This window comes from Lissotriton helveticus, assembly GCF_964261635.1.
Source record: "Lissotriton helveticus chromosome 1_1 unlocalized genomic scaffold, aLisHel1.1 SUPER_1_unloc_4, whole genome shotgun sequence".
Taxonomy (NCBI): domain Eukaryota; kingdom Metazoa; phylum Chordata; class Amphibia; order Caudata; family Salamandridae; genus Lissotriton; species Lissotriton helveticus.
This window is the reverse complement of record NW_027611681.1, coordinates 3814140-3839059: the sequence shown is the minus strand read 5'-3', so window position 1 is coordinate 3839059 and position 24920 is coordinate 3814140. Positions and strand designations below refer to the sequence as shown.

At 45.5% G+C, this 24920-nt stretch overlaps 1 protein-coding gene across 2 annotated transcripts in view; it reads right to left on the bottom strand.

The window, feature by feature from the left end:
- The window catches only part of LOC144806028 (uncharacterized), a 248056-nt gene that overhangs the window by 13124 nt on the left and 210012 nt on the right, over positions 1-24920 (bottom strand). For both annotated transcript variants that reach the window (XM_078672479.1, XM_078672478.1), the window contains 2 exons: positions 23273-23323; positions 9671-9790 (listed from right to left, as the gene is read on the bottom strand). The gene's annotated coding sequence lies outside the window, so the exon portion shown is untranslated. The remainder of the gene's footprint in view (positions 1-9670; positions 9791-23272; positions 23324-24920) is intronic.

Below are 24920 nucleotides of genomic sequence, written 5' to 3'. Positions count from 1 at the left end.
TGCATGAACCTGTTTACTAATGGTCCTAGTTGAAGGTGTCATTTAGAAGTTAAATATATGTTTCTGATGTGAGGTAGGGTGGGTATGTGTGAGAATGTGTGTGAGAGAGAGAGAGACAGAGAGAGAGTGTGTGTGTGTGTGTGTGTGTGTGTGGGTGTGTGCGTGTGTGTGTGTGTGTGTCTGTCTGTCTATGTCTGAGTGTGTGTGAGTACTTGAGCGTGGGGAGTCGGCTCTCACTATACTATACCAAAAAGAGGTATAGTGTGCAGAGAGTCCAGTGGATCCCCAGAGATTTTACAGAGGCTAAAGTAGATAATACTAATGCTCTTTTGTGGTAGTGTGGGGAAGCAGTTAGACGTATACGAGGGTAGTTTTAAGCATTTGTTGTACACAGTGGCAATAAATGACACACAATCAATGAATAAATCTGAGACCAATTTATAAAATGACACTTGGTTATATTTATTTTGCGGAACCACAGAATTTCATCTTGAGTAAAAAAGTTTTGCAATAGAAATTCTGATCAATATAAAAAGTGGACAATTAGTGCAATTTTCAGACTTTGCAATGTTAACCTATGGGGTGAAGAAAACATTCAACAAACGTATAGCCAACATCTACTTACAAGACCATTCTTCAGAAGTGAAGGTCAGTATTGGACAAGGTTCACTTCGGAACCAACAGTGCACCACCAGCGGCACGTGGGCGCCCGGGTGCAGGTGCAAGCTCAAGGTTGGAAACCCAATACTAATTAAGAGGGACTGGGGCAATCGGGCAGAGGCTGCTTACAGGTAGGTAACAGCGGCTTGGGCGAACTAGGTGGTCAGGAACTGAAGTTCAGGGACTGGGGATGCCACCTAAAAACTTGATTTAAGGGTGACACAAGAAAGTGACAGGTAGTGTCCAATGGGCCCTTTGCCTGGGTGTCTAGGTCCTCTAACATGCCCACCTTCTGTGAGAGGGGGACACAGTCCTAGCCATAACTGAACAAGTCCCACCATCTTCAAGATGGTGGGCACTGAAAGGTGTACTTGGCCTAGCCTCCAGCACCCGAGGGGTGGAGTTGGCAGAGGGGGGCACATCTCCTATTCTATCAAAGGTTTCCCACCTGTCCTGCCGCCAAAAAGGGGGTGTGGACGCGACGGAGGCCAGCTCCTTCGAACAGGAGAGGCTGGGGTCGCATTACAAAGGAGGCAAGACCTTTGAAGCTCCCCACCACGGATGGCTCTTCCTGTGCAGAGGGAGACGTGAACACCTCCACCCCGGAAAGGCATTGTTCTCAGCCTCAGAGTGCGCAGGCACTCTCCCCTGAGGTCAGAACACACTCTGGTGGTAGCAGGCTAGCTCGGGCCAGTCAATGACCACACTAAGGATTGGTAGGTTTCAGGGGACCCCTCTAAGGGGCCCTCTGTGTGCAATTTTTAATAAAATCTACACTGGAATCAGCGCAAGTTTATTATGTTGAGATGCTTGGTGCCAAACATCACATATTTCAGTGAAGCCATCATGAAGCTGCGAACTCATAATGACGAGTGTCCAGCCTATGTACTTACTATGACTCCCTGGTCACTTACAATATCCAGGAATCGTCTAGGATATTGCAGGGGCATCAGGGACATTTCATGCAGATATGCCCTCACAGAAGGGAGAGGATGTGGTGCAGCAGCCAGACCTGCCGACTTGGGAACTGGGGATACGGGTTCAAGTCTCTGCTTCAGCGCAACATCCTGTGATTCTGGGCAAATCACTTTATCACCCCGTGACCATAGACAGCGTCTAGAAACCATCACGGGTGATGAGCCGCAATATATAAATCTGCGAATTTTAACTCACTGCCCGAGATATGTGCAAGACATCCCTAGAGCAGTGTTCATGGGAATGGCACACAGGGATGTGTGCCAGGTCGGCTCTTCAGTTTTGTCAGATGATGACGCAGTCTGAATTTAATAATTGTCCCACTCAGTAAGGAGGGATCTATCACCCACTCCCCTTCTTCGCTGTCATCGTCAGTTGTGTGTGCGTCCTCCGGGAGATGAGACATCAATGCCACCGGAGGGGGCGGCCTGATGATTGATGAAGGCAGAGGAAGAGGCATCTGTGGGACAGATGAGGCCGACTCCCAGGGAGGAAATCGGCGGTAGTAGTCATCAAGCACATGTTGCAAATTAGAGATGAGAGACATGGGCATCTGCACAGTTGGATCACAAGTGGTGGTTGAGTATTAGGCTCAGGGTAATAATCATATCCTTGGTCATCATCAATATCTTGTCATTTGATGAGAAGCTCAGAAGGAGTACAAGCAGCATGGAACCGGTCATCCTCTTCCGAAACCTCCTCATTAGCCCCATAGTCAAAAAGCTCCACAGAAAGATTTGGAGATGGCTGAATCGGCAATAGATCCAAAGAAAAGTTCCTACGTTGAAGTAGGGAAACATCTGCCGTTCCTGAAGGCGGCAAAAGTGTTGCTGAAGATTTTAAAGGGACTAGAGACATCAAAGCTGAAGGTGGACCCAAGGATGCCGCCGCCGACTCAGCGGTCGACGACGAAGAGAGGGGTTGAAGTTCCGTAAGGAAAAGCTTCTGTGCTGTCGACGAGGCAACTGTCAACGAGGCAACCGTCGACGAAGCAGGTGGAGCCTTGAGAGCCATCGACCGTCTCGTCGGCGAGAAGGCATCCGTCGACGACTGACCGGAGACAGACCTCTTTTTTGTCCACGACAAAGTGAGGGAGTTGGCAGACGAGCGAGGCTTCACCGACACCATGACAAACGTCGTCGGAGAGGACGCTGACAACATAATCATTGTTAGTTGAGGAGAAGAGAAGGTGGAAGTCGTCGTTGTAGCAGTGGCGACGGAAGTCATCGTCGACGAGGAACCCATTTTTTAGGCAAATTTGTCTCAGGAAGAGACTTAGATGCCTGAGACTTAGATCTCGGAGGCGTAGAGGGCATAAGTACCCCCTTAGAAGGAACAGGAGCCCTTTTTGAGGGAGAAGTCTGGCCTTCATGAGTAGAGGTGTGGTCTTTCTTGAGCACCTTAGCCTTAGCAGATACCATCTCCGCCTCACAAGCCCTCTTCTTAGAGATGACAGTACTGAGAGAGGAATCACTCTCAACATCTGATATCCTTAGTCTTGAGTTTCTGTAACCACAGAAGTTGACCTCCCTCTCTGTCTCTTAAAGTCTTTTGAGGAAAAGTCCTGCAGATTTTTCCAATCTCTCACCTGATGCTCAAGGTGGAGGCAGTAGAGACACTTTTTGTGGGGGGCTTCGGAATGAAGCCAGAATTTCCCACAAGACTCACAGTGTCTGACGAGTGACCTTTTTGTAGTAGACAAAGCAGTGAAGATATTCTGAAGAGTTTCTGAAGGGAAAAGGTAGAGGTACTGAGCAGAGCTCAGGGAGACTCCATTCACACGACGTGCGCTAGAAAGTCTGAGAGCCTGAGCCTCTGAGGAGAAGGTTCCAGAGGGTGCTGTTGCCTGATTGGCTGGAGTTTGTACCATATCTAGTAACTTGGACAAGTTATTAAAGTGACAAGTTTTTTCCTATAAACGTCCATGTTACAATACTTCCTCTTGCTCTTTTAGCTATGCTTTCGCTATGCTATTGCTATATTGCTATTCTATGTACCGTGGGAATCCCACTTCAACAACGGGGAATGATTCAAGCATGTGAATCTATGAAAGATACCCCATTACTGCAGATTTCTCACTACTGAAGCTCTTACCCAAGTTGCTTTAGTCTTAGTCATCTCTCACATTGACTACACTAACTCTTTACTTTGGCATTCCGGCATATCAATCTAAAAGACTGCAACTAGTGCCAAACCAGGCTGCTAGATTAATCTATCGCCAGTCAAGAATGCAGTATTTCCCCCCTCTTATGAAAAAGTTACATTGGCTTCTGGTAGTCGAACGCAGTGCATTCAAGTTGGGATGCCTCCTCTTTAAAGCGCCCCATGGCAACTGCCCAGTGTCTTTTTTTTAACGTTTATGGAGCTAAAGACAGCAATACTGTGTAGAAATTCTGCACTCAAGGATTCCAATCCAGCAAGGGCTTAGTTCACCAACCTTTGAAAAGTGTCAGGTGCATTTTTCAAACCAAAGGGGATTACGGTGAACTGATAATCTGGGGTTGAAAATACAGATATTTATTTTGCTCCTGGAGTCGTCAGACCTGTCTGCCAGTACTCTGATGTGAGATCGAACATACTCAGATACTTGGCTGCTCCCAACCTGTCAATAAGTTAATGTGCCCATGGAGTTTGGTATGCATCGCTTTTGGTCACAGCATTCACACCCCAATAGTCCACACAAAACCTCATTTCTTTCTTACCATCCTGGTTACGAGGCTTGGGGATTAGGACAGTTTTGCAGGTACAGAGGCTCTCAGAATGCTTTAGAACTCCCAATTCCAGCATCGTGCTTACTTCAGCTTTGATGTTCTCTTTCACATGTTCAGTCGGCCTGTATGTTTTATTCTCGAAAGGTAGTCTTTCATCAGCGTCTTCATCATGGATACACCAGCTAGTCTGGCGAGAGATCAAAAAGAAGAGCACAGCAAACTGATTTAGGGCTTGCCTGCAATCAGCCTCCTGATGTGCAGGTAGGGTGTCTGACAAGACCACACCTTCCACTGACCCATCTTTTGGATTGTTGGACAGGTCAGGGACAGGTTCACTCTTTGCTTCCTGATCCTCATCTGTAACCATGAGCATGGTCCCATCTGCCATGTCATAGTAGGGTGTAAGGCGGTTGACATGGACGGCCCTCTTATGTCAGAGTCAGGGTCTACCAGGTAGGTGACCGCCCCTTTTCTTTCTAGGATAGGGTAGGGTCTACTCCACTTACCTTGCAGAGCCCTAGGAGCCACATGACCCAAAACCCACACCATCTGCCCTGGCTGGAACTCAACCATAGCAGCCTTTTGGCATTACCAGAGCTTCTGGAGCTCTAGGCTGTCCTCCACGTACTCATACATTCTGGAGCAAAAGCCAAGCACTTAGTCCACTATATCTGTTAAGGTTCAACAAGAGGTTTTTCCAATCCCTCCTTCAGAAGGCACAGTGGTCCCGACAGGAAACCCAAACAGAAGCTAAAATAAGGAGGACCCCACTCCCTTCTGTGGCCCTTCCCAATAGGCAAAAAGCAGGCAGGGAAGTAAGACATCCCATCTTCTTTGGAATTGTTCATGGAGTCCACCGATCATGCCCCTCATGGTCTTGTTAAATCCTTCAACAAGGCCATTACACATAGAGTGGCTTTGGCCACACTGACCAGGACTTATGCAGCAGGGGATTGGAGGTCCCACATTTGGACCCCTAATATTATGCCGTTCAATTACAACACGCAGCTCGATGGCTCAACACAGTCCCTAGTTGAAAAATGCAGCTCTTGGCGGGAATGGTGGAAGCTGGTTGTCTTCCAGAGCTGTTAATGGAGGAATCGGGAACACCAAGAGATACTCCATATATTGTGCGACAGACGGCCAGAGTATGGCATTGGTTTGTAGTGAGAGTACTTAAGCGCGCACCATTCCACAGGGAGCTCCCAATCTGGATATTAAAACCAATCAGGCAGATAGCACTCAGTATGTCCTTCCAGGCATGGAGGAAGTGGGCTACAAGCAATAGGGTGAATTGTACCCAGATTACACTTATCCCCTTTAAACATGCCCGCAAAGAGTTTGGTCTAAGCCAGGGGCAATTTTTACAACATGCAGGCTTGGCAGCCACAACTAAGCACACCTGTCCATGCTATCCGACAGCTCCGCCGCATACTGAACCCTTGAGATACTGCTAACGTATGGAGCGTGTAGACACCTAATTATGCATCTTTACAGAACAATGCGATCAGATACAGTAGGCACTACACAAGGGGCCGGAGAGGCCTGGAATTTAGACTTTGACCTTCCGATGGAAGATCAAGACTGGCAGCGGGCCTGTGAACTAATATGCATGGTTTCTACTAATGCCCATTTCTGACTGATACATTATAATTTTCTGCAAAGAACCTACTTAACGCCACAAGACCTTCATCGAAGGTCTTGCCCAGATATATGCCTGCGCTGCAACACTGTGGGGTCTAATTTCTTACATTAACCATGGTCCTGCGATGAAATACACTCCTTCTGGCAACTAGCTGTCGAAGAAATGGTTCATGCCACACAACTAAGTATTGAGCTGACACCCAAATGCTGTTTATTAGGCCTCTTTAGATACCAGAAGGGCGCTAGATAACCTATGCATTTGGTCAGTTGCCTATGGAACTGGCATGAGGTAGAATTGCAATCACATGGCTGCCCCAGCATGCCCCAACGATTGCGCTCTGGCATAGAGATGGACCTCTTCTTCTACGGCGGACGCGTCTATCTCGTGTTGGTCAGATTCTTCCCAGAAGATATCCAGAGTGTGTTGAATGCTTTGGCGCTGCCTCTCTCGTCATCGAGCCTGATGATCGGGTAGACTCCTCTTGGACCGAAACGACTTACAAGCATCACAGTCTTCCTTCTTGTGCTCCGGAGAGAGGCACAAGTTACAAACTTGATGTAGGTCGGTGCGAGGGTACTTGGCGTGGCACCCAGGACAGAAATGGAATGGAGTCCGTTCCATTTGCAGATGGCTTTGGAACAAGCTCCCCCTCTCGCTGAGGAAAACTGACAACCTCCTGTCCTTCAGGAAAGGCCTAAAGACCTGGCTCTTCAGCCTCTAGTGCGCCTGTTTTCTGTTCTACGTCTCTCTACAGATCTGCACAGCGCCGGGACACTCTGCCTGAGTAGCCGCGCGCTATATAAACCACATATTAACATAACATGGCTGGCCCTACGCAGCAAGGCCCGACGGTTGCCCACGAGGTTTTCTATCGAAAATGTAGAGTTTGTCGATCTATTTGAAACGCGGAGAACAGGGAAACGGGTACCGAAACAATACCGTTGAGGGTAGAGTGGACTGCGGGGAACCCAAAGAGCGGTTTTGGAGTGCAGCAATACACATCCGAACCCGTTTGGGGTAAAAAACAATCTAACAATGGAGTCGATGCCCATGCGCACTATCACCGAAAGGTGGAGTCACCTTACCTCGTGATTGGAAAGACTTCTTCAAAGAAAAACAACCTGCAAACATCCGGACCCAACACAAGATGGCAGGAGTATGCAAAGCATGTGCATCTACAGCACACAAGCCTCGAACAGAGGACTAATGGCACCAAATCCCAGCCGTGGTATCTTGTCATGTTGTGGCTGAGTGTGCCATGTGATGTGGCAGGCTATAGTGCTTGGTGTGATTTGGTCATTTTTGACACGGTGGAGTGCTGAATGGTTAGGCAAGTTTTGATTTTCTTTGTTTTTGGGATCGTGTGATATAGTGCGGTACCTACAGTATGATGTAAATAAATTACATTGCTAATATACCATAAGGATGTGGGGTGAGTGTTATTAGGGCAGAAGCCTTGCTGATTATATGCAGAATAACAGGTCTGGGAGGTCACTACTGACTAGGGCAGTTTAGCAGCTGCACAGGCCTTGGGCATTGATCCTATTGAGGATAATATGTGACGGGCACTGGTGACTGGAGCTGGCTAGCAACAACGCTAGCCTCTGGTATTCATTACAAGCAGGGTAACAATGCATGTCAATATTGATTCGAACTGGTTGGCAGTAGAGTTGACCTCTGGTTTTGAATATTTGCAGGATTTAGGGTACAGGGGTCACTACTGACTGGAGTTATTTAGCAGGATAATAGGTCTCAGGGAGCCTATACTGACTGAAGCTGGTTAGTATGATCACATGTCCCAAGGTGCTACTAATGACTCAAGTTGGCTAGAATGATAACAGGTCCCAGGGGGCAGTACTAACAGGCGCTGGCTAGTAGGCTTACATACAGGTCCAAGGGGCCACTACTGACTGGAGCCGGCTAAAAGAATAACAGGCCCAAGGGTGGTGGGGGTGCGAGTGGCACCAGTGACCGGAGTTGGCTAGAAGCATTGAGGACCTTTGGTATTGATTAAATGCAGGATTCCAGGTCACAGGAGGCACTGCTGAATATAGCTAGATGGCAGCAGTGGTGGCCTCTAGGAAGAAGGAATTGAGAAAGCATAACTGGATATACTGGTTTCTTTAATACCGATAATTGGTTACACATGAATGCCACAACGTGCATTGATATATTACATTACCAAATTACAATAGTCTGTTCGCCTTAATATGCCTCCAAAGTTACATGATTCTATTAGGGCCCAGAAGCATATTATTTAGTCATTTCCATCTTCACACTTTCCTGCATCTTGTAATAAATTGAATATTGACAAACAAGTGTTATTTCCAGATACAGTGAATTCTGCAGCTTGTCTGTGTATCTTTTATCTGCACCTCACGGACTCCTCACATTTCTCTCGAGAGAACATCCTGCCTCCTACTCATTAGTGTTGTTTCGGTAAATGTTTCTATCACGTGTTCATGTTTCATTGACTTGTAATAGGAGAAAAGTGTATAAAAATACAGTGTGTAGCATTAGCATCATATACTCCAACTTGCTTTAGGGTGGATGCTCTCGTCCATTGCAAAGACAATTGTGACTTGTTAGTTTGCTTGGCCTTTTGCTATTTTTGCATTAAATGTATGAGAGATTTGTTGGCCTCCCAGTGTGTTGTGTTTTATTTTACATAGCACAAGAGATGCTGAGGAAAACGACAGTCCAGTATACACATTCTTCATATAAATCAACTCACAGTATACTGTTCTGGAGGTTCAGTCCCACAGACATTATCTCTAACTGAACGCCCTAGAAAGCATGTGCTTTTCAAACCAGTGGCCCTCTGATGCGGCGTCCTCGCTATTGGATAAGTCAGTTTGTCCTGAATTTTAGGAGGGTTACCGTATTTAGTGCACTCTGTTAGAGAGTGCTCACCTGTGGTAGTAAGATGTTAATAGGCACCTTATCACCTATGCACAGTGCAGGGCTTTGAGTTACAGAGCTCCTCACGCTGTGGATAAGATTAGGTCACATTTACCCATTTTCCCATATTTGGTCCTGATGAAATGCCAACAGATTGTTCCATGACTACACACGGCATAAAAAAAGGTTGACCTGAAGTATAGACCCCAGCTTACCAGCAGGTCCATTGGTGATCGATACTTTCACACAGTGATAGGGGCCATTAGTTATTCAATTTCTCTGCCACTGTTTTTAATCTCAACATGGACCAGGAAGATCACATTAACTATATTGTGGCAACTGGTCGATAGTTGATCTTATATTCAGACTTCACCAATCTCACATCTTATGACACAACATCCTCTGTCCTACTATGCTCATCCGGCGTACTTAATAAAAGATCTGCAACTAAGTGCCCCCTTGTGGTGCCTGCCAGGCACTGTAGCGCCGGCCTGGTGAGGAGTATAGCCAAGTGATGAAGCATGTCACCTTCAGGTGAGTGAACGCAACTTGCCTTAAAAGCACACGCTTCCTAGGGTGTCTGAGTTCAGTTACAGATAAAGTCGCTGGGACTCAACCTCCGGAACAGTAAACTGTGATTTGACTGTTATATTTTAACAAATGTACGTAGCAGATATTGGCCCTTCCTTGTTTCACAAAAATGATCGGATACCTGCCTCAGAGCGCACTTCTTACAGACGAGTATGGGGTTATCATGTTGCTGCGACAAGCTCCTTACCTGTGCGAGTTATCGGGAACGATGCAGGGGGCAGACCCAAACCAGCCACACATGGAGATCAATGACAAATACTGAAGAATTAACTGAGCTTCCAAGCTGGTGACCATCACTTAATTGACCCTGTAAATAAAAGACACATTTTTAGTATTCTGGTAACTCATGACCATAAAAAACAAAGGTTATAAATTCAATATTGTGTCAAATACTTAAAAAATGGAACTGGATGTGCTGAATCGGATGTTGCTCCAGGTCATGTGTGACCCCTTCCACCACTATTGCTTATGAGACTTGTAGTTTTGTTTTTCTCATTAAATGGATGGGCTCTAAAGTCCCAGTGTTCTAAGCGATGTTGGTCAAAATCAGAGGCCTGAGTGAGGGTGAATGCAAAAACAACAATTGATGGACAGAATGAAGAACAATGTCATACATTCATCCCAGTACAGAGATCTGGACCTAAATCCATCGTTTTGTAGCACTCCACACCACCCCAGTTCAGACATGGCTATATGCAAATCAGCCTTGACCCTGTGCCTCATGGGAACAGTCCAGCCCGAACTGCCAAGCCATGTCTTTCCTGGACCGAAATCAAGCATCCAAGGACCGGTTTCTGGCTATCAGCCTTCATCAGCCTGGATAGCTTGACTCCAGTGGTGTGGAGAGCATGGGACTCTCATCTGAGCATACCCATCCCACTCGGGGTGACAAATGCAAAAACAATTGATGGACAGAATGCAGAACAATGTCATACATTCACCCCAGTACAGAGATCTGGGCCTAAATCCATTGTTTTTTAGCACTCCACACCACCCGAGGTCAGACATGGCTATATGCAAATCAGCCTTGACCCTGTGCCTCATGGGAACAGTCCAGCCCGAACTGCCAAGCTATGTCTTTCCTGGACCGGAATCAAGCATCCAAGGACCGGTTTCTGGCTATCAGCCTTCATCAGCCTGGATAGCTTGACTCCAGTGGTGTGGAGAACATGGGACTCACGTCTGAGCATACCCATCCCACTCGGGGTGACAAATGCAAAAACGTCCATCACCACCCCATTTTGTACCACTTTTGTCCGCCATAAGTGTGGCAGGGTATGCTCAGACGTGAGTCCCTTGCTCACTTTGCCACTGGATTCAAGCAAGCCGGGCTGAAGACGGCTGGAATGCCAGAAACCGGTCCTCGGAAGCTTGTTTCCGGTCCAGGGAAGACATGGCTTGGCAGTTCGGGCTGGACTGTTCTCATGAGGCACAGGGTCAGACTGATTTGCATATAGCCATGTCTGAACTGGGGTGGCAGAGTGGGCTAAAGAACAGTGATGGATTAAACCCAGATCTTTTGACTGGGTGTGAGTGTTTGATTGATTCAGATGCTCCGTCCATCACCACCCTCTTTTGTACCACTTTTGGCCACCATAAGTGTGGCAGGGTATGCTCAGACGTGAGTCCCTTGCTCACTTTGCCACTGTATTCAAGCAAGCCGGGCTGAAGACGGCTGGAATGCCAGAAACCGGTCCTCGGAAGCTTGTTTCCGGTCCAGGGAAGATATGGCTTGGCAGTTCAGACTGGACTGTTCCCATGAGGCACAGGGTCATACTGATTTGCATATAGCCATGTCTGAACTGGGGTGGCAGAGTGGGCTAAAGAACGGTGATGGATTAAACCCAGATCTTTTGACTGGGTGTGAGTGTTTGATTGATTCAGATGCTCCGTCCATCACCACCCCCTTTTGTACCACTGACGGAGGATGAAGCATGACATGTTTCTGCTTAGCAGTGAGATGAATGACAGTTCCCCAGCCCTTCCATTCTTTGACAGACAGAGGCTCGTCTGCCGTTCATATTTTTTTGCTTTTTTTTTTTTAAATAATCTTTATTGAGAATTCCTGGTACAAAGAAAATATATATTCAAATTCATTATTCCATACAAATACAAGCGTTATCATTCATATTTAAGAAATACATGACTTATAAATGCCCGAGTCAGATGGTAAAAGCATATAAAACATAAGCATCAATTCTTAGCTAAAAGCTGCAGAGGGGTTAAAATTCCTACAGTTAATACATAAATGTAATTATTTTTTTTTAAGTCTTGAGTCCCTCCACCTTTTGAATGGTGCCCAGATATTCCTGCCCATTTCCTGAGTTTTTTTACCCTTATGACCATACAAACATGACTCTATATTGTGCATTCCCAACATTCTGGCGAGCCACATTTGAAAGGATGGAGCTGTGGTGTCCTTCCAACCAGTGGAAATAAGAATCCGGAGTACCGCCACTGAGATAAAAACCAGAGCTTCAGCTTCTTTCCTCAGCTTCAGCTTATCATCTGTACCTAATAACATCAGGGTACGGGATAGATTGATTTTAAGATGTAGAAGCCCCTCCCAGAATTTCATAATTTCCTTGCGAATTGGGGCTAGCATGTCACAGTGGTAAAACATGTGCAAAAGGTCTGCGGGCCGGAATTGCACTTGGGGCATCTATCGTCTTCCCTAACACCCCAGACAAACAGCTTAGCTGGGGTGTGATAAAGATTAAACAATGTTTTGTAATGCTGTGCCCTCAAGTTGGAAGAACGAAATAATTACCTATTTAAAAGTAGGGCTTGATCAAGATCAGCATCTGGGTCTCCAAATTTCAACGCCAGAGAGGACTCAGATTTCTCCAAATCATCTGGTGCCCCTAACAGCAGATGATTGTATACTATTTTGATCTTATTACCCCCTTTTGATAGATATTCAATCATTGAATTATCAGTTCCCAAAGAGATCCTAGGTCTAAAGGCCGACAAAGTTTGTACAATCTGGCCATACATAAACCAATGATTAGGAGGAATACCATACTTCTGCTGGATAATTTCAAACCCAAGGATGGAGTCTCCTTCCAACGATGACTACAACGCACCCCTGCCACACTGACCGCGGATCCGAGCACTTGCCTATACGGCTGTACACTGACATACCTAACGACACTGTACTCCCAACGACACGTCCTATCCCTCCCCATTTCTTTTTCTTTTTCCCTTTTTTTTCCCCGCCCCACTCGGCGGTCACTTAGTGGCACCTGAGACCTTATCTTGTTTCACAGTTTTTACCCTGTTTTGCCCTTTGTCCCCGATTGGGACTAGTTCGGAAGTTACTGTGGCAGATTCAACTGCCATATTTGTTGAGCTATTGAATATGTTGACTTGGAGGACTGAACACATCTGATATTCGACACTCTTGATCGCACGACGCATCTGGCGCTACCACACGCTACCAATCAGAAATGAGGTAAACACGTAAAAGAGTAACAAGTACATGCCACCTCCTACTGGACTTCACCCCACAATATCCCGGGGTTGCAAGCCCTGCATATAGAGTGTTATTACGTACATTGCAGCTACATTACCTATAAATGTTGCCTTGGCCTCTCTGTTACACGAACTGGTACACATAGAAACTATCTTGATGAGCGATGCCATTGTCACACCTTACTGTGCCGCATTTTCTTTTGCGCAATTGTATATGAAATATTACCTATCGTTTTATATTGGCATGGTATATCTATGTATCAACTAACTGCTTACATAAACCAATAAAATATATTCAAACAAAAAATGGAGTCTCCTTCCATAATATCCCCCAGAATCTTCACTCCCTGCTCCTTCCAGAACAAACAATTCCTATCCGTGCCAAATTGAGGAAAAATGCTAGAGTTCCACAGATGGAGGTAGGCATTTATCTTTGGAATATTCAAAAACTTTTGGGCCACATTCCAGGTCCCCCAAGCCCCTTCCAGGACCTTATACGAGATCTCTTATAGTATCGGCGCTCAACTTCACACCTCAAAAGACCAATAGCCTTCCTCCCCAATAACAGCTCAAATATGGAGGGGGGACTCTGATTAGGTTCATTTACAGCGCCCGAGCTTACATCTGGTTGAAAAAGAATAGTTATTTGTGTCAAGAGGCATGTCCAATGATAGAGCCTAAGATTTGGCATAGCCAACCCACCCCTTTCACGAGGGAGTGACATATATTTGATAGAGTGCATGACTTTACCATACTGCCAGATAAACCTTATGAAAATTGATTCCAAATTTTTGTTTATTCTCTCCTCTAAAAGAAGTGGTATAGCCCGGAACAAATACAGCACTTTAGGGAACATCGTCATTTTTAACACATTTACCCTACCTATCAGAGAGAGATGTAGCACATCGATTCTTTTCAGATCGGCTTCTATTGTTTTGATAAGAGGCAAATAGTTGCCTGCAATAATCCTATCGACAGAGGCGTTGATCTCACCTCAAGATATACAGCCGAATCCACATATCTAGCATCTGCCTTAATGATGTTTTTAGTGCAGATTATTTGCGTTTTTCCCTCATTCAGTAGGTACCCTGACCGGCTGCCAAAATCCTTTGCAAGTTGAGCCAAAATTGGCATCGCCTGCTCGAGATCAGAGGTTATTACTGCCAGATCGTCGCCATAAGCCAGCAGTTTATTTGTATAGCCATTGAGCACAATTGGGCTGATCTGCGGACAACCTAAAATCCTCTGAATCAGAGGATCAATATATAATGAAAAGAGAATCAGAGAGCAGGGGCACCCTTGACGTGTCCCCCTCTTAATTAAAATCTTGTCAGAGCTCTCCCCCATTACTTGAACTTGGGCTACAGGATCTTGATACATTGCTGTTAGAGCCCTCATAACCTTAGATCCAAAACCTCTGCCAGCCAATATACCCCATAGGTATTTCCATACCACACTGTCAAAGGCTTTTTCCGCATCGAGGAGGATCATGGCCATCCCCCCCCCCCGCGGCATCATGGGCATCAAACAGTGCTATAGCTCGTCTAGTGTGATCAGTCGTACCTCGCCCAGGAACAAACCCATGCTGCCACGGAGAGACAAGACCGCCAATGATCCTTCCCAATCTTTTGGCCCAAACTTTTGAATACAACTTTGTATCAGCATTAATGAGTGAGATTGGGCGATATGACCCAGGGTTTTCTTTTGGTTTCCCCTTCTTGTGAAATACGATTATGTTTGTTTCTTTCCAGGAATCTGGAATTATACCTGAACACAATATACCATTAAAGAGGTCCAGCAGCAGTGGGGCAATCTTGGTTTCAATGCTTTTGTATACCTCCATAGGAATGCCGTTGGGACCTGCAGCTTTGCCGGCGGCTAGCTCCTGTAGAGCCGCCCTAATCTCATTCATCGTTAAATCCTTATCCAGCTCTTCTCTCCCCCGTTCATCCAGTACCAGCCCTTCATCAGCACTCTCCTCACTAGGGCAGCTAGAATACACCTCCTCATTATACAATGATTGATAAAAGTTCTTAAAGACCCGTAATTTATCCTCTGGTTCGGTATAATCCCTACCCTCCTCCTGTATACTTGAGATCACCTCTTCTTGACCTTATCTTGTCTAATTTGTAACGCCAGTGCCCTACCCGCTTGCTCCCCTGTTTCATAACTCTTGGCCCTTGAGGTTTGATAGTCGCTAGTTGCCTTCTGAGTTACCATTTTCTGAAGTTCTGCTTTTATGATCATCAATTTAAGTTGGCTCTCTACACCTTCCTCTCCGAGTCCAATATCTCTGACATGCTGTTCTTCTGCTTCAGCTAATTCCCCCGTAAGTCTCTCTACCTCTCTTCTATCCTCTCTCCTTAGCCGTGCTGAACAGCTTATGGTTTCCTCCCTTAGAACGGCTTTAAATGCGTCCCATATGCCATTTCGCGATGTACTATACCGGTTTGCGTCAAAAATTCCACTGTCCATTTCCTAAAATGTTCTACAAATCTGTTGTCCGCTAATAGCCTTCTTTGGAATGTCCAACTAGTTTTTTTCCTTGCTACCTTATCCAGCTCATAGGACAGTATCAACGGGTTATGATCCGAGATTACTTTCAGAAGTTTCCTAATACTGACCTTCTTTATTTCGGAAGAGGAAATTAAAAAATAATCTAACTTGGTATATTTCTGGAAAGGGTTAGAAAAATATGTAAAACCTGGGTTGTTCGGCTCCTTATCCCCCCAAACCTCCTTCAGCCCATTCGAGCTTATGAGGGCAGTCAATGCCCGGAACACTCTAGGTTTCCGTCCTGCATATGAAGACTGATTATACCAATCAACAGAAATGTTTAGATCACCACAAACTATAATTGGGGTGGGCCAGCTGGCCAAGTCTCCTTCCAAAGCATCGTAAACCTCTGGATCATCTTGATTAGACCCATAGATTACACAAAGTGTGTAACCCATACATAGCTCAGCTACTGCCCATCTCCCTATGGAATCTGCTTTACACCGCTTGCCCCCCCCCCCCAAGCAGGATCTCGCTAAGATTGCAACTTCCCTGACTGAGGAGGTTTGCGACGAACAATCCAAAATCTCAAAACCTCTGATATTCATCAGATTCCTCTTTGTCCAGGGTAGATGGGTCTCCTGGAGACAAAGTACATCAATTCCATTATATTTAACAAAATGAGCTAACCTTTGACGCTTCCTCCAGTCATTCAACCCCCAACATTAAATGTACAGATTCTAATGTTCAACATTCAGTTGTTCTAAATTAACACCTTCACTCTTTTGAAGCATTTGTATTAGAACCTTAACTATACCATTACCCAGACCGAGCAAAAGCAAAACGAAACTGCATTGCACCAGAATTTCTAATTTTAAAAATGTTCTGCCTTACCTCCCCCCCACCTCCCCCTCCCCATTACCTCCCCTCCCACCCCCTCCACCCCACTCTGTCCCCTACCCCCCCTGTGTCCTGCACCCTCCCACATGAAGCGCTCAGACCTTGGTCTGTGCATGTGATGGTTTGCAGTGCAAACAGTGAGGACTAATTTAAACTACCAACCGAAATAAATGTGACAACCATGGTACCTCTTATTATACTAGCTTCAGCACTAAGCCCTATTTATCCATCCTTACCAAGCTGAACTATAGGACGCAAAACATACATTATTTCCTGCCTAAAGAGTCCAGATACTCTTGCGCCTATATTTTGGATGAGAAATAATGTGTCCGCCCTTCGTTTATTATCTTCAACTGTGCTGGGTTTATAAGGTAGGCTTGCATTTTCTTCTCTTGAAAGGGCTTGATCAACTGCCTTAGTCTCCAGCATCTCTCCACCGTCGTGTGGCAGAAGTCTGGGCGTACGAAAAAAGAAACCCCTTCACTCAACCTCTTTGCGTCTGGCCTCGCTTTTTCGGCTAAAGCCTGCCTCAGAATAAAGTTGCCCAGGTAGATTAAAATTGCTTTCGGTTTGTCTCCCTCTCTTGCATTACGGCGCAGTTTGAAAGGTGTCCGATGTGCCCTCTGTACTTCTCCGGCCCAATTCCAACTGGAAAGCTCAGGAAATGCAGATTCAAAAAGCTTGATGACGAAGCCTCTGACATCTGACCCTTCCATTCCCTCGGGTACTCCCAGCACCCTAAGATTATTTCGCCTGAGCCTATTCTCCATGTCCTCTAATTTCCATTGAATGTTAATGACCTGAGCTCCTTGAGACTCCATTTTACTAGCGACCGTTGCTACTTCAGTTTCTGTGGTGACCACTCTCTCTTGAAGATTAGATACTCCCCCATATTCACACAGGCCTTGGAGAGTTTTCTAACCACGCTCTGCATCTTCCTCATAGCCGCTTGGGATTTACGGCTGTCCTGGCGCGCTTACTCCCTATGTTCTAGAACTGCCTGATGGTCCACTTCCAGGATTGGGGGATGAGTTGCTTCCAACATAGGGCTACCCTGGAGCGTCATTGCTGAGGAATGGTCCCAGCTTAGATCCCGCTGAGGCTTCTCATGTGCTTTTGAAGTTGCCGTTGCTTTTATTGCAGTCGCTGCAAGTTCTTGTTCCAGGTCACTCTCAGACTCTACATTACTGTCTCCCAGATAAGAGCTTTGCTCATCCTCCGCTTCTGACCACCCCGCACCTTCAGAAACGGAGAAGAAGCACTCACTAGGGGCCTTCTCTTGCGTACTTTTGCTACTGGTTTCTGGGGGATCTTAGTATACAAATTCTTCCCTTCTGGTCAGGTCGCTATTCATTAAAGTAGTTTTGGGTGCGCATTGGGCCTGATGTCCCTTTACAGCACCCGGGCTAATCTGATCCTGGGCAAAACTGTCGCTGCTCCCTGTGATGCAAGTAGCTGGTTGCTCTGTTTTATCAGCGGTAGCAGCAGTACTTTTCCCAACCATGGGCGACCCCAGAGGAGCATCCTTCAGCTGATCTATTAACTTGGCATCTGGAAGCGTGGGATGAGGCTTTGGGGTACAGCTGACATCCTTCCCCAAGGGGGAGTGTTGCATAGCGCCATCAATAGCAGAGGCAATCACCCCCTGCTTTGGACCTGAAACCTCCTGAGCGTTAGCCCACTCCCCCACCTCCTTAACCACAGTAGTGTTTGCCTCCTTCTCCTTACCGCTCCTTAGAAGTAAGTCCACAATAGACGCCGTAGCCTGGCGAGTCCTGGCAGTGATCTGCTTACTTTTTTTAATCAGTTCCGCAGGGGGCGTCTGCAACTGCGTCCCCCGCTGTGTTTCTCCATCGGGTATTATCTCCTCCAATTCCGCCTTTTTTCGAGCTGCCGCCGCAGCCTTTGATAGTGTTTTGGGTGCCATTACACCTCTCTGCCTCCGCAAACTTCGCGAGCTCCGTCGGTGCCTTTCCGCCAATCTTTCCTCTCGGCTTCTCGGTCTGCTCCGCCCACTCGTACCTGCTCGGATCCTCCAGAAGGAAGAGAGTAGAGCTCTAGCGAAGGCTACCGACTGTGCAATTGTGCTCGGCACCCTCGGCCAAAACACCCGGCAAGTACAGGTAATCAGCATGAGATCCTTCAGCATAAAACGTGCGGCTTTTAGGCTAACGGTAACCGGCTACAAGCAAGGTTGATCATAATAGGTCCATATCCTCACTGCTGCGCTGCAAACGGCCACCACTACGCAGCCGCCATCTTGCTTCCCCGTTCATATTTTTTTGCAATGACAAAGAAACCTTTATTGCAGCTTGAGTCAACTGAAGAGATAAAACCCCTGGGCGTGTTTAATTAACTACTGACAAACATGAATAATCAAAAACATGAGTTTCTGGAAAACTATCAAGCACCCAATCAGAATCAGCCGCCCTTCACACCCAGGAATTCTTCAGGCTTTAGAGAGGATGAATTGCACGTGGTATAAGAGGAACACTACATGACTCAAAGCTCACTTCTCAGGGATGTACTAAACTACCAGCCTCACAGCATACTTAGCCAGCTCTTCACCTCCTCCTCCTCAAACTGTTGACCAGCTATCAGGGTAAATGAGGCTGCAGCAAAGCATCGCTGGCTTGGTTCCACACCGGACCAGACAAGGTGGTCAACTCCATACTCCTCCAAGTCAGCAAGCACTCTGGTCGAGCCAGACCTAACACCACATGAATGTTCCCCATCACAACTATTTTAATGGTACTAAGTTATGTTTCTGCCAAATGATTGAGTCAAAAATTGAAAGGTTTTACTTTGAAGTGCTGAAAGAGAAATCATGAAGTTTTTCAAAATTTCTGAGTCTGCCACAGTACACAGGAGCATTATTTCTCTACAGCAGCACATCATGTATGCGCCCTGTAGAAAGCACGTTTGAATGAAACATGGAATGCATTGCAACCAATAATCCATGCAACAACATAGAGTGCAAGTTAACTTGTGTTATTATTCCAGCAGAACGAAATGCCATTACTAATGTGTACGTCATTTTAAAGACAAACCCAGAAAAAATGTATGGTCAGTGTTGTTCTTCTGCCAGCTAAAAGACAATCTCCATTAATGTGTCAGGAAATAAAATACTATGAGAAATCCTACTCTATTCCACAAAACAATGACGAAATGCACACCAACATTTCTCTTATTTGCTACTTGTACTTTTGTCCATTCATAGGATTATTCATACTCTTGCGTGCAGCCCGAATGTTACGGTTGTGCCTAGCAACCAGGGTTAATTCATCTCTCAGGGTGGAGCGTGTTTAACACTCCTAGACGGACGCACAGCGGGTTCAATTTACACAAACGATAACTCTGTTTGATTCCAAATAAATCTGTGTATTTATTTGTCTTCATTCCTCCAGTGTTCAAAATACTTCAAGTGTGAGTAAGCAATCACATATGCGACACTCAAATGCTTAATTCGCTTTACACATGCTGCAGTTTGCCGATGGCCTTTTCTTCCTGCAGTGCGGCGGACACATTTAAAAAAACATCCTTCATCCAATGCATTTCGGGCGCATTCTCAGCCCTTCGTCAGGGATTTAACTGCAAGTATTAAAAATAACACCATTACCTCATGAAACACAATAATGTTGTTCTCAGTACATTAAAAAACGTCACCCATGTCTGTAAAACGCGCGTTCATGTTGAACGGTTTCCCTCTATTTGCACACAGCATTGCATTAACCACAATCTTCCTCGCCCCTACTCAGAAGTTAATCCATCTCTAACTACCACCCAAGTCGTTCTCCTCATTCTATGTTCTGACAAGACCCCTTCATCTATTCTTCCTCCGTACTCACTTCGTTTGTAATTTCAACGCATCCCGCCATATTTCTTTTCCTCCTTGCTTCCACCGTCAACTAAGACTTCTAACTTCCCTTTCCCGCTTTTTATGACCATCATTTCGTATTCCACCCAGCATATCCTCCAATCATTCGGCCCCGTCTTTTATCCAAACTACAATTCCCATCATCCCCCCCCACTATCGAGAAATCTCTGTTAATCACCATGCATTCAATCGTGCTACTGATGTTTAAAAGTTGACGAGTCTTATTCTCCGCCCTCCCTCAAGTATGTGATACACGTTCAATCCGAATTTAGGCGCATGGCTAGATCAAAAACGTAACGTTCAAATGATAACAAATATTGTGACGTTAATCTAACGGATCATTCACGGGTATTTCATGTCCATTTAAAACAATTGCTGATTTTCAACCAGATGTCCATATGTCTCTTATGTGATTGTCTTTGATTCTTGCTGATCCATGGGTGGGTGCAACATGCCAGGTAGGCAAAACTGAAACAATTCCACAAAACAATGACGAAATGCACACCAACATTTCTCTTATTTGCTACTTGTACTTTTGTCCATTCATAGGATTATTCATACTCTTGCGTGCAGCCCGAATGTTACGGTTGTGCCTAGCAACCAGGGTTAATTCATCTCTCAGGGTGGAGCGTGTTTAACACTCCTAGACGGACGCACAGCGGGTTCAATTTACACAAACGATAACTCTGTTTGATTCCAAATAAATCTGTGTATTTATTTGTCTTCATTCCTCCAGTGTTCAAAATACTTCAAGTGTGAGTAAGCAATCACATATGCGACACTCAAATGCTTAATTCGCTTTACACATGCTGCAGTTTGCCGATGGCCTTTTCTTCCTGCAGTGCGGCGGACACATTTAAAAAAACATCCTTCATCCAATGCATTTCGGGCGCATTCTCAGCCCTTCGTCAGGGATTTAACTGCAAGTATTAAAAATAACACCATTACCTCATGAAACACAATAATGTTGTTCTCAGTACATTAAAAAACGTCACCCATGTCTGTAAAACGCGCGTTCATGTTGAACGGTTTCCCTCTATTTGCACACAGCATTGCATTAACCACAATCTTCCTCGCCCCTACTCAGAAGTTAATCCATCTCTAACTACCACCCAAGTCGTTCTCCTCATTCTATGTTCTGACAAGACCCCTTCATCTATTCTTCCTCCGTACTCACTTCGTTTGTAATTTCAACGCATCCCGCCATATTTCTTTTCCTCCTTGCTTCCACCGTCAACTAGTAGTGGGCGAGGAAGATTGTTTTTTTAAATGTAGTACAAAAGTACAAGTAGCAAATAAGAGAAATGTTGGTGTGCATTTCGTCATTGTTTTGTGGAATTGTTTCAGTTTTGCCTACCTGGCATGTTGCACCCACCCATGGATCAGCAAGAATCAAAGACAATCACATAAGAGACATATGGACATCTGGTTGAAAATCAGCAATTGTTTTAAATGGACATGAAATACCCGTGAATGATCCGTTAGATTAACGTCACAATATTTGTTATCATTTGAACGTTACGTTTTTGATCTAGCCATGCGCCTAAATTCGGATTGAACGTGTATCACATACTTGAGGGAGGGCGGAGAATAAGACTCGTCAACTTTTAAACATCAGTAGCACGATTGAATGCATGGTGATTAACAGAGATTTCTCGATAGTGGGGGGGGGATGATGGGAATTGTAGTTTGGATAAAAGACGGGGCCGAATGATTGGAGGATATGCTGGGTGGAATACGAAATGATGGTCATAAAAAGCGGGAAAGGGAAGTTAGAAGTCTTAGTTGACGGTGGAAGCAAGGAGGAAAAGAAATATGGCGGGATGCGTTGAAATTACAAACGAAGTGAGTACGGAGGAAGAATAGATGAAGGGGTCTTGTCAGAACATAGAATGAGGAGAACGACTTGGGTGGTAGTTAGAGATGGATTAACTTCTGAGTAGGGGCGAGGAAGATTGTGGTTAATGCAATGCTGTGTGCAAATAGAGGGAAACCGTTCAACATGAACGCGCGTTTTACAGACATGGGTGACGTTTTTTAATGTACTGAGAACAACATTATTGTGTTTCATGAGGTAATGGTGTTATTTTTAATACTTGCAGTTAAATCCCTGACGAAGGGCTGAGAATGCGCCCGAAATGCATTGGATGAAGGATGTTTTTTTAAATGTGTCCGCCGCACTGCAGGAAGAAAAGGCCATCGGCAAACTGCAGCATGTGTAAAGCGAATTAAGCATTTGAGTGTCGCATATGTGATTGCTTACTCACACTTGAAGTATTTTGAACACTGGAGGAATGAAGACAAATAAATACACAGATTTATTTGGAATCAAACAGAGTTATCGTTTGTGTAAATTGAACCCGCTGTGCGTCCGTCTAGGAGTGTTAAACACGCTCCACCCTGAGAGATAAATCCTACTCTATGGCAGGGTGCTGCCTGCCACTATATTGCAGGTTACTTCCAACATAATCTGATTTATACATACATACTCCAGGGTGCTGCCAGCTATCGGGTCTGCACACAGCAGACTGGAGCCACTCAGGAAGGAGGTAAGCTCTTCATTTCATCTTAAGCCCTTAGGTTACATTCACAGCCTGATGGGTCCGGAGAACTTTATCTTCGCTCTAACTGCGCCAAGCAGATAGACGTAGCCCATAATAGACTGTGTTATGTGCTGGGTGATGCCTGACATCTTATTATCATTGGCGGGAGGATGAAGCTCTCATAGGAGCTGCTACAAGAAGAGCAGAGAAACAGGACCACAGATCTCCACAGAGCGACAACAGCCCAGAAGCTGAAGAAAGAACTTTTGAATAGGAAACCTCCTACACCCTGGAGATTTTCCAGGATAGGAAAATGATGGTAATGAAATGCAAACTGCAGCATTAAGGTCACACACTACAACATCTTTCCCTTTAAAACGAAGATAACAGCATACAATAAAAAATAAACCAAAAAGCAACAAAACTAGAAAATGCATTTCCAAATGCTTCAAAAGAGAAACAGTTAATACAAATGAACAATATTAAACTTTGTTGGTACCTTAGTAATGTGCTTACTTCTTGGCTTCACTCCATCTGCAGCAATAACGCTCTGAAAGGAGAAATTACTGTTGTGAGTCTCAGAGTCTTCAGTGTTACTGCTCTCAGTCATGAAGACTGCGGTGTCGGAAGATAACTTTCTCTTATTTGGCTTTATATTTCCCACAGTCACGTCATCGCTTTTAGCAGACATGCTACTGTCAGCAGCATCATAACTTCAGGCAGACCAGCAATGCGGATATCACCACTCACATTGGGTGAACAGACTCGTCTCTGCTACATACATCCACTCTGTTCTCAAATTTGCTTGGGGCTGTCAAAATGCAAAGAGCTGCAATATATTCGTCACACTTTCCGGACTACCTTGTTTTAAAAAGTTGTGACATTCAAGCGTGATTCTTGGTTCATCTGCAAGCTGAATATTTTTAGAGGTTCTATTGCCACTCAATACTCGTCCCATATTCCAATTTGGCCACAGGGTGTTTCAACCCTGGTAGGTTATCAACTGCCTGTTTTGCAGATAATTTCAGATAGTTTCTGTAAGAAACTGAATTTTTATTTGCGGTAGATGACGGACAATCACAACCGTTGTCAGAGTGAACTTTCAAAGCCATTCAATTAACCTAGGATCAACCCCCTGGTACCTAAGCACCGAACAGGCAGGCTTAACTTAAGGTAATATATAAAACATTTATGCAGAAACCAAACAAGTAAAAGTCAAAATGCAAAACAATAAAAAACCCAAAACGAAATAGAAAAATGAAGGAAAATGTATTGAACAAAATGACACTAAAATGACAAAATCCAATAAGGGGAATTAGATATGAACTATAACACTGTAAGGCCAATGGATGAGGGGCCCGGGCATGGAGTAGTCTCTCTGGAGCTGACTGGAGCTGACTGCCAAGTCAGAGGAAACCGGAGGCCACGGCCTGCAAGCACATAGTGCAGGAATTAGCCGCAGTGGTCCAAAAAGACATCTAGTGCTCCAGGATCAGATAGGGCTGCTGACCTACAGGGGGATTCACTGCAGGTTTGGGCGCAAAGTGCTTAGAGTATTGAGAACAAGCAGCAGATGCCCAGCAGGGCAATAGCAGACGGTTGAAGGAAGCAAGGCCCGGACGAGACTGAAAGGGAGTGACAACTATGGCCCTCACAATCATGCAACAGGGTAGTGGAGCTCAGCGGGAGGACAACCCGGTGACAGCCACCCATTGGGGCTGGGACCCCCACGACAAGGCAGGCCTGTCTGGTGATGTGGTAAGAGATATAGCAGCCATGTCCTCAGCGAGAAGCAAGAAGGATCATAATCTAACAAAGATGCTGACCAAGCACCCGATGACTGGCAGCGGAGAAGGGAGTCTCTCCCCAACTACACAAATCAGCCTAGATGCGGACACCTCTGAAGCGCCAGTTACCCACGCCTTTTTAGGGTCGCTATTCGGTGTATTACGAGGCGACTTGCAGACGCTGAAAAGGGAAATAGCGGGGGAAATGAAGGAGATACCGATGGAGGGCATCAATGTCCCGCCTTATGATGCCGTTTGGGACCGTGTGGCCTCCATCGAGGATCAGGGGAATGCCCGGGAAGAGGAGGTGGAGCATCTACAGAAAGAGATACTCCGGCTCAAGGCTCAACAGAGCGATCT